This window comes from Balaenoptera ricei, chromosome 2 (genome assembly GCF_028023285.1).
Source record: "Balaenoptera ricei isolate mBalRic1 chromosome 2, mBalRic1.hap2, whole genome shotgun sequence".
Classification (NCBI taxonomy): domain Eukaryota; kingdom Metazoa; phylum Chordata; class Mammalia; order Artiodactyla; family Balaenopteridae; genus Balaenoptera; species Balaenoptera ricei.
The window spans coordinates 15,765,959-15,777,493 of NC_082640.1; the positions used below are offsets into that span (position 1 = coordinate 15,765,959).

Consider the following 11,535-nt stretch of genomic DNA (forward strand, 5'->3'; position numbering starts at 1 on the left):
TACTTGGTCTGATGCAATGAAATACACATGGTAATATTATCCAATCTAGACTCATCCACATATAGGAATAGAAAACCAATAGTAAGTAACCTGACAGTTGAGGAAAATTCTGAAAGACAGGAATTAAATTGAGACCAGTACTGACCACCACGAGAACAACTGCTAATAGAATAAATGGGGAAATATATAAAGAAATGTAATTAATTCCCTTGAGAGATTGAAGTGTCCATCATATCTATAAAATAGAACAAACTAATATGAAAAAGAAGCATTCAGAGTTCTTGGAAATTAATGAAATGATTGTTAAAGTAAAGCCCCCAGAGATGAACTGCATAGCAGAATCGATACAGATTAAATTTCACAAAGTGAACTGGAAAACTGAATCAAGTGATCCTCCCAAGACCACAGTGTCAGAGGACCAAGAGATGAAAATTTTGAGAATATATGATAGGGGATAGCAAGGATAGATCCAGAAGTTTCCACATCAGTCTAATAGATGTTTTTAGAAGGAAATAATTAAATAAATTACAGATGAAAACCTCCCGGAGGTGAAAAATGATGAGAGCCCATCAAATTCCCAGGAGAATTTATCAACTCCAAGGATTAAAAGAATATTTTACCCACTTCCTGCGAGAAAAGTAGGACATGTGAAAATCCTGGAGGAGAAATAATCAGTCAGATAGCTGTCTTCTACATGGCAGATAGATACTGGACATTAGAATACAATGCAGGAATGCCTTCAATTACTTAAGGAAAAATAATTTTGAACCTAGAAGTTCATACCCAAACTATCTTTCCAGTATGGATCCATGATATGTTTCTTTCAGTCAATCAGGAACTCAAAAAGCTTACCAGCCATGCACTGTTTCTGAAATACCTATGAATAAAACATGCTATGGGCTGCATGTGACCCTCCAAATTTCATATGTTGAAACCCTAAACCCCAGTACTTTAAAATGTGACTGTATTTGGAGATAGAGCTTTTAAAGAGGTAATTAAATTAAAAGGAGGCCATTAAGGTGAACCCTAATCCAATCTTGCTGGTGTCCTAATAAGAAGAGGAAATTTGTACATTGGAGGAGTTATTAAAATGCACCCACATAGAGGAAAGACCAGGACATGGTGAGAAAGCAACCGTCTGCAAGCCAAGGAAAGAGGACTCAGAAGAAATCAAAACTGCCGACTCCTTGATCTTGGACCACCAGCTTCCAGAACTGTGAGGAAATAAATGTCTCCTGTTTAAGCTACCCAGTTTGTGATATTTTGTTATGGCAGCCCCGATCAAACTGATATACATATCAAACAAAAAGAATCCAATATAGTGGACTGCAGAGGAATTAATAAAGAGTAGTGAGCAAAGGTAACTGTAAAATATATTGTTTTACTTGATAATTATATACCGGTGAGGTCTAAGGCATTTTAAAGAATACAATTGCCAGGAGAGTAGATGAATCATTTACACCATGAATCTAATGTTCCAACAAATTTTAGTAAGTCACAGAGCTGTTTGGGAGGATGAGTCAGGTCAGTAAAATTTTGCCAAAGGTCTTCTTTTATTTGAGGGGTGGGTAGGTTAGAAGTATGCAATTAATTTTCAATAAAAATGGATAAATATTTTGAATAGATTTACTAAAAATTAAATGTCCACCTTAGAAAAAAGATACAGCAATTAAAACGTACAAACACTGGGAATAAGGAGGAATAAAGGAAATACAATCACTCTAATTAAAGGCAGAGGTAAAGGGGAAAATAATGAAAGAAGAAAAAGACTAATGGAAAACATACACGAAAAATGTTTTGTACATATGTGAAAGGACTGAATTGATTTATTAAAAAAAAAACAGAAGCTCAGATTATGGAAAAATATAATCCAGCCATATGCTGTTTATAACTGACATAACTAAAGTCAAGAGTCATGGGATTGTTAAAAATAAAGGGATGAGTAAGATGTTAAGGCATTTATTTATTTTTTATTTTTTATTTTTTTTTAACATCTTTATTGGAGTATAATTGCTTTACAATGGTGTGTTAGTTTCTGCTTTATAACAAAGTGAATCAGCTATACATATACATATAACCCCATATCTCTTCCCTCTTGCATCTCCCTCGCTCCCACCCTCCCTATCCCACCCCTCTAGGTGGTCACAGAGCACCAAGCTGATTTCCCTCAGCTATGCAGCTGCTTCCCACTAGCCATCTATTTTACATTTGGTAGTGTATATATGTCCAGAGCATTTATTTTTTAAATGGTAAGAATGTCCATATTATTAACAGACAAAATAAGATTTCAGGAAAATATAAAGGAGGTATTTAATACTGATGAAAGTTATAATTCCTTGAGCACCTATAACTGTCTTGAATCTTCATGCATTCAACCATATGGCTTTGAAATATAAGGGCTGAGACCAGTAAGAACAGAAAGACAAACTGAGACTTTATACTGGAGGAACTTAAAATACCTTTTTTTCCCTAAATTGACAAATTAAGTAGATAACAGTGAGTAAGGATGTAGAGGATTATGATTCAATTTATCTCTGTGTTTCTATCATCTCTCTGTGCATCTATCTTTGCATCCAAAGATGAAACAATCATTCTTTCATACATCTGTAGAAAATTTACACATGCATATATGAACTTAACATATTATGAAAGCATGTCAAATCAACAGGGGGAGGACACAGTATTGAATCAGGGATGTTGGAAGAATGAGCTTCCTATTTGGAAAGAAAATCATGAATTTCTAACTTCTCACCATACATATGCAAAATCAATTATAAGTGGATGAATGAGTTAAATCTAAAAAATCAGAATTATGAGATAACTTAAAAAAAAAGAGAATATTTTATTTTATGACAGGAAAGGGCTTCCTAAGCAAAGCATTAAGGACAAAATCTACAAAGAAAATAGAGACTGACAGATTTCACAAAATAAAAATGTAAAAGAAAGGTTGCTTTAACTATGAATCTGTTAAATGTTTTTTTTTTTTTTTTTTGGTTTGGTTTGGTTTTTTTTTAAGAAGCAATATTCAGCTTGGGACCCAGACTTCTAAGCGAAGCTGACTTTTGGTTCTTTCTCAAGGTGACTTTGCACCTAGCCTGCTTGTAGGCAGGTGTAAGAAATACCTTCTTTTGCAAATTCCCATGTCTCTGTCCTAAAACTGTGACTTGATTTTAATTTTTAGCAGCATAACTCTTCAACTTGAGGTCACTTTCCTTTTCCTGCTTTTATTATATTCTAAAGGGAAAGTCTAATTTGAAGGTCATATTCGATTAGCTCCTTCTCCTGAGTGTCACCCTTTGCATTTCACGTAGTGCCATCCCAGCCTGATAATTTATACTTTAATAGAAACTTGCAGCAGTGTTTTTTACCATTCTGAGGTTTATTTTTCTATTATCTACAATAAAAGATACACAGCACATGTTAGCATCGTTTCCTCTATCTGTCCTATCCAAGTATCTTTGCTGTCAAGGTCTGTGTGCCCACCTTTGCTAAGTTAACATAAGCTCATGATTCTCACTACGTGATGGATGATATGTTGTGTTTGACACACTATCCTTGGTGTCCCTCATCACAGGGTCCTGAGGGTCATGCAAACTGCTTGACAAAATGCCTGACACATCAGATACAACCTTACCTTTCTTCTCTTCTATTCAATAAGACCTGTCAGATTAAATACAGCATACTGATAAAATATAGGAAGAATCTTGAATCTACACTCAAAAAGGGAGGAAATCACTAAAAAGTACTTGGGTTTATTTTAACTACTGTTCTTGAGTATTACCTGTGTCACATCTTACAAATGACTGCAACACAGCAGTGTGTGTGACACATTGAGAATTACTGCCCTAGTACATTACTAGCCATGTTTATGCTAAATTAGTATGAAATGCTCAAATGTACGGTATAATCTAGAGCTTCGACAAGTCTGTTTAGAGGGCAGAAATGTGCTAAGTATGCTCAATGACTCCAACACATACTTCCAACCTTTTATGCCTGGGGATATCTGCATATATTATTGTTTCTGCTTTTAAACACTATCTAACGTTGTTCTCAAAAGCTGCCTATGATAAGCAGTGTACCACCACCTGTGGAAATAATGACCATGAGGTTTAGCATGTAACAGGAATGAGAGAGAACTGGTTAGTCTGGGACAGTTAAAATGCATATAAAAAAGGAATAAAATTATTGACCGAATACTGATAGTGCCTCTCAACAATTTTCACAATAACATAACATCATTAAAAATGCATTGTTAAATTAAGCACTAATAATAAAGAAAAGGATTAAACAAAAAAATCTGATGTGTAAATTGTCTTAAGCATATGCCATACAAACTAGTAGCTATTTAATTTTGTATATATATTTCTATATGAATACAAGTACATATTCAACTTTTTAAAATATATTTTTTCCTTTTTGAAACTTAACATTTTTCTCCTTTCTTTTTTTACTCAACATATCACTGGAAGAATTTCTAGAGCACTAGTGATAATTAAGAAATGGGCCAGGTCGTCATCTATGTGGTAACATCTCATGGTAATAACCAGAACCTTTGGGGCAAGTCATTAACACAGGTTACCATTTTGTAAATTATTACTTCATTGCACTAAGTGGTAACCCAGTGCCCTGATTAAGTGAATGTAAATCTAAAATGCATTTCCTTTGTTAACTAGGAACTGTTCATACACAATATTTCATTGATTCATTATTCAATTATTTCTGATTATATTATTATATATAGTGATAAGGGTAGTTGCTGATTGAGGCATCAGAGGTCCCTTCCAGCATATCTCGTAGTACCTGGCCCTCGCTGGTGCATTGTGCCTCTGCACCATCCCCCAGAGGGCCCAAGGTCATCCTGCATTTAAGAAACAAGGCTGAATTGAAGTGAGACTATTTTCCTTCTCTGCTAAACTTCCTATTCTGAAGTTCATGAGCCTGGAAGCATCACAGGGAATAAACAGAAGTTCCTCCTGCATTTATCCTAGAAAATGGGTCCCTGAAAGGTCCAACTCTTCTAAAAGGACAGCTATAGGTCTAATGACAAACCCAAGAGGACTCTGAAACTGACCAGAGGAGGCCTGGATCAGTTTGACAAAGAGGATGTATGTCTTCTGGTAGCTCTTATCCGTGGTGAACGGCTCATTCACAAGTTAATCATCAAAAGCAGCAGCACGAAAGGATTAAATGGTATGTCACACAGCCAATTATAGGAAAAAGAAATACCGATAGCATGTCCCACACCACCTCACACACACTACACATTTAGGGAGCACATTTAGGAGGACGATTTAAATAACTGTTACACTAATTTTTTTTGTTTTTTGTTACATTTGTAATTCAAATCAAATTTATACTGAAAACTACAATATGTAGAACCAGAAATATGCAAAGCACCTTTTAAAGAACCAGATTTCAGTAACTATTGGTAGAAAATAAAAGATGATTTTGAATAATAAAATATGGAAAATAAAATACGCCATAAAAAACCCATCTAGTTCTGAGAGGCAGTAAGCATAGTAATTAAAAGCATATGCTGGAGCCATTTTGTAAATAGCTCTGTGACCTTGAACAAGTTCCTGAAGCTTTCTGTACCTCATTTTCCTCATCTGTTAAAATGTAGGTAGGTAATGTCATTACTTGCCTCATGGAAGGTGTGAGGATTAGATCAATCAATACATGTAAACGACTTCAGTGTATGGCATACAGTAACCCTCCTATATTATTCTCAGCTTTTTTCTTTTTTTTTTCCTCTGATCTTACTAGCTTCCTAAATATCACATTAAAACAAAACAAAGCAGAATTCACAAGCATGCGGCCACCGCAATAATGGCTTCCCTAATGGAATATTTACATGCTAAATTCCATAGGTTTTAGCAGAATTCATGTAGTTCTAAAACTCAACTTTAAAATAAAGACCACTTCAACCTGGTGGCTAACTGTTCTGATATATGAACAATAGCCTTCTAGAAGCCCATTTAGATATATTAACCCATCTGTTAACACTGAAAGAAGTTTTAGGGAATAGTTCACTTTTTCCCCCCTGAGCAATTAGAAATTTCTATAAATTACAAAAAGTATTATGAAAAGTATTAATTATAAAAGTTCACTTCCTTTTTGTGTCTTTAAAAAATGAATCTGGAGTAATAAAAGGATATTAGTCATTTGCAGAGACATTCTCTTGTCTTGTGTCAAACTTTACCTCTTTCCATAGATATTAAATAACTCACCTGAGCTAGCATTAAATATCAGAACAAGCCAGAAGCTAGAAAGATGAACTACTGAAACTAAATAATCTCATGGGAAATTAATTTGGTTTCACTTAGGGCTCTTTTGGCAATGTGAATCAGAAAGAGACCAGAACCATTTTAAAGAGTGCTTTTAATTTAATATGTAGGTAGGTAACTGAAAGACACAAAGAAACTGACCTAGAAAATAAAGTATGTGGTAGCATTGTTCCATAATTCGTGAGCCTGTGAATCAAGGGATACTGACGCCTGTATAGATATCTTATTATTCTGAATATTATTCATTCACTATCCTGAATATTATTCACTTATTATACTACCAGGCTTTCCAGTTCCTGTAAAACATTTCCTCCATCATGCAGCACTCTACTTTACAGGTGGGATAAAACTGAATTGTTTGGCTTTTTACCCTAAAAAGTAATAGGGACATCATAATTGAATTTCACTTTGATCTCATCAACTGTATGTCTTCTTTGACTGCACTAGCTTTATATGATGTCCTTCACTAATATACTAATAAAATTAAAGTGTGCTTTATTTAGAAAATAATCTTAATATGCCAGTGAAGATCTAAGTCTTGTTCATTATTTGTAGCAATTGTTTTCCAGTTTATCCTTATACTCCACTTTAATCCAAGCCATATCTTCTCTGCTGGAGACCCCTGGAAATCATCTTCTAACTTGTCTCCCTGTTTCACTTCCACTTTCTGGCCTCCTCCTACCCCCAGGTCCTGTCCTTTTTCCCCTCAGCAGCCAGACAGATCTTCTAAATTTTCAAATGAGCTGTTATTATCCCTCAGTTTTAAACTCTCTGCTATGGACTTAATGAGTCCCCTCAAATTCATATTGAAGCCCTAATTCCCAATGTTTTGGTTTTGGGAGGTAGGGTCTTTGGGAGGTTATTAGCTCATGAGGGTGAGGTCCCTGTGAATGAGATTAGTGTCCTTATAAGAAGAGACACAGAGAGATGATCTCTTTCTGACAGGTGAGCACACAGTGAAAAGTCAGGAAGAGGGTTCACAACAGGAACCAAATTGGCCCATACCTTGATCTTGAACTCCTCAACCTCCAGAACTGTGAGACATAAACTTCTGTTGTTTCAGCGATCTAGTCCATGTTAATTTGTTATAGCAGGCTAAGCTAAGAGACTCTCCAATGACTTCCCGTGATTCTTACAATAAAATCTAATCTCTTTACCATCCTTACAAGGCCCGAAGGAGCTGTTTCCTACCTATCTCTTAGCGTCTCTCGCTCTCTTGCTTATTTTGTGCCAGCTATACTGGCCTTCAGATACCTCCCACTTTTGAGCTTTTCCATTAGCTTGTTTCCTCTGCCTAGAACATTCTTACTTCAGTTATTCACAAGAATGGATCTTTCTGGTTTTTCAAATCTAAATTCAAACTTCATATTTTTCAGAGAGACTTTCTTACCATTCAATATAAAATAACTCTCTCAGCAGACCATGAGTAATTATTTATAACAGAAAACAGTTTACTTTGCTCCAGAGTATTGTATCACATATTGAAGTTTTCATATTTGTGTTTTTTAAATTTCTGTCCCCCCCCTACTAAACAGTAAGTTTTTAATAAGTTAATGTAAGGAGGACAAGTTTAAACTGAATGAAGCTCACTCAAAATTTTTCATTGTTTTATCAGTTAATGTCTTCAAAAGATTTGTGTTTTCATTTGGGTGGGCACTTAGACAGGGCTGAGTTAGAAAATATAAACTAACATATTTCAAATAGAGGAACTTTAATATAGGGAATGGGTACAAAGTTTATGGAAGAGATGAGAAACTACCAAGGAAATTATGAGGCAACCTCTAGATTAGTATGTACGGGAAGATGTCTCCAACCCGAAAACTAGAGGGTCAAAGGGAGGGAGTAGTGAAGCTAAGTTGCTGGAAGAAGATGGCATTTGGCAGGCATCCTTGGTGGGAGCCAGAGCCAGGGAAGCAGGGACTCTCTAGGGGAACTGAGTCACAGATGAGATGCAGCAGAAACTCAGCCAGAGAGACAGAGACAGAGACAGAGACAGATATAGAGACAGACAGAGAGAGAGAGAGACAGAGAGACAGAGAGAAGGAGAGGGAGAGAGACAGAGAGAGGAGGAAGGCTTGTCTCCTCTTTCTGCCCTCAGATCTTTGGCCAGTACCTTCCGTTGGCCAAATTTATTCAGGAATGCAGACAGCAAAGGACTCGGGAAAGTATAGTTCTCTGGGATACAGAACAGAGCACAGAAGGGCAAGGAATACATAGCACTTAATACAATTTCATAAAATTTGTGCTGACAAGAAAGCACTCTCACACAATCTGCAAGTTGAAATTTCTTTTAGGAATACTTTGTTATTTTTATGGCCTCATAGATGCTCTATCATGAAACTTCACTTTAGGTATTTTCTTTGCCATATCCTTTCTAAAGGATTTATGTAATCAGTGTAAGAAATAGTTTCAGATTAGCACAGTTATAATCTACCATATACTCCAGAATTGTATTTGCTATTTATTAACTCAAGAAGTCACCTATTTATGGCATATCCTAGAGCAGTGTCTTTCAACCTTTTCAAACATGAAGACCCTTTAGAAATATATATTTTTCTCATTAGAAAGGTAATACATGTTTAATGTAGAAAAATTATAAAATAAGAGTAAAAGTAATGAAAAAAATATTTTCATTTCACCATGTAGATAATTACTTTTACCATTTCAGTGTCTATCCTTCCATATATTTTTCATATATATATATATATATATATATATATATATATATATATATACACACACACACACATACACAGATACAGATATTTATTAAATTAATATATAGATATAGATATTCATATGTTAACATATACAAAATTAGATATATTTTTATATGGCATTCTAAAATACATATTTGTTAATTTGGTTACTTTGGTTATTAATGAATCATAAATACCTCTCTTTATCATTAATTATTCATTCATAGAATTAATTTCTCCATAGTATTTCATTGTAAGAGTGAATGTACTATATTTCACCAATTCTTAATATTTGACATACAGGTGGTTTCAAATATTTCCTACTATAAACAACAGTGAGATGAAGAACCTTATAAATAAAACATCATGCATATCTATCTTTATTTCTTTAGAAATATTTATAGATGTGGAATGTTTTGGTAGGTAGTATAAAAATTATAAAGCTTTTAATTTCCAAAATGCTCTTTATAATTGCATATTGATAGCAATGACTATCTATTTCTCCACATCCATGCCCTCAGTGGATATTATCATTTATTTTATTCTTTAAAAATTTCTTTTTAATATGAAAAAGAGGAGGTTCTTCCTCACCACAAATCCAGATAATATTAGCTGGACTTCTGGTTAATTTAGAAAATACATGCAGAAAGTTGGGTTCTCAGACCTTTTGTAAGAAGCTATCTGTCCATCAGACTTGCCAATGCTGTAACTACAGATGGTTCTTTCAAATGCAACACATCAGTGGAAAAACCCCACCATAGAAAATGTTGTAAAATGTGACACTGTTATACCCAAATTAGAGATGAAAAGAAAGAATTAACTTGCATGTGAACAAACAGCATGTTGCTGGAAAGCCTTGATTTAAAGGGTAAAAAGAACGGGTTTCCACTTAATCGATTCACTCACATATAAAAATATGGCATACTCAGGAAGTTTTTCAGTCTGGGAATAACTCAAGATTAAAAGCAATAGTTGAGAAAGAGACTTGCCACAGGAACTGTGGTCAGCCAGACATAAGGACACGTTAGGAAAACAGTTTCTCCCTGGGTGTTTGTCACAGTTAGGAATTTTTCAATAGCAAGTAACAAAAAGAATTTTACTGGCTCAGGTAAAGTAGGCTCCAGGATTTAAACAAAGCAGGCACAATTCTGTTTCCTCCTTTTTTTTTTTAGTCCTACGTCTCTCTGTGTGTTAGCTTCTTTCTCACACAATCTCTCTCCCCATATTGGGAAAGATGGCTTCCAATAGCCCCAGATTTAGCCTACTTCCTTGTGACTTGCAACACAGAAGAAAGAGAAAGCCTCTTATAAACATTGCATCAAATACTGTAAATGACTATGATTGGCCCCGCTTGGGTCATCTACGGAAGCGGTAAAAAAAAAAAAAAAAAAAAAGCCATGGTGACAGTCAAACCTACCAAGACAATCTGGAGTAGGGTAGGGCAGTTCCTCTACAAAACCTGGGTGTCAGCCTGACTACCGTTGGCCTCCACTGTTCTTTCCAGTAGACCTCTCTGAAGGCAGCCCAGAGTAGAAAAGCATTGCTACACTTAACTGCTGGCCTCCAGTGAGAAAAACCTGTACTCACCAAAAGCAAGCTATCAGAAATCAAGACTTGAGGCTAACGTTTCCATTTCAAAGGTTATTTGTAGAAGCATGGATTAAAGCAGTGGGCTGTTTAACTAGGTAACTGAACTAGTTGACTGTCTTAGTTAGACTTTAACATTTGAATTTTGGGAGACAAAAACATTCAGTCTACAGCACTGAATGACCAGCTGGTGAAGAGCTAAAGGATATACGGACACTGTTTTTGAATTGAGGCAGCAACATTTTGTTAGAAAGTGACTGGAATCTGCATGCATTCCATTGAATGGTTCATTGGCCTTTCCATTTCTTATTTGCTTCCGTGTGTAACAAATAACCCTTGACTAGTGTCCTCTTCAATTGCAGCATCGATGTTTTAAAATGTTGGTAAAAACAACATGTTAGAGAGTCTTTTTTAAGATCAGTAGTTATAAATTACCCTGGACAAAATTTAGCATAAGCAAAAGGCTAATCTACTGAATATTCACATACTGTATGTAAAAACAATGAAAAAAAATGCAAAGTTTTCTCATGATCTACATAGACTCACATGTATTGAAACTGTTAAAAATGAATCTCTTTTTCTGTTGTTTTTACTGGCTTCTCTTTAGGAAAATGGACATTTAAATAGAATCTGTATAACTCCTCCACTTTCTTTGCATGTTTTTATTTTTACCTGATAAGAGCTCTCTTTCCTATCAATGGCTAGAATTGATAAGGCCATTTATTCTTTCTTTCCCTCATGTTTCTCCTTAGACATCTCTGAATACTGCAGAAAATCTGAGAAACAATGCTGGATAAATGATGTCAGACCTTTGAAATCAGATTTTTGGCTAGTTGTGTAATCATGGAAAAATTATTAAGCCACTTTGAGTTTCAGTTTCTTTACTGAAAATTTGGGAAAAAGATACTACCTCATCAGGTGAATGTGAGAATTAAAACTGATAACACATATAAAGTTAAAAT

The 11,535-nt window shown here is 35.0% G+C and overlaps 1 protein-coding gene across 1 annotated transcript in view; it reads right to left on the reverse strand.

Moving 5' to 3' along the window:
- The window catches only part of MALRD1 (MAM and LDL receptor class A domain containing 1), a 600,449-nt gene that overhangs the window by 135,254 nt on the left and 453,660 nt on the right, over positions 1-11,535 (reverse strand). The window lies entirely within an intron of this gene.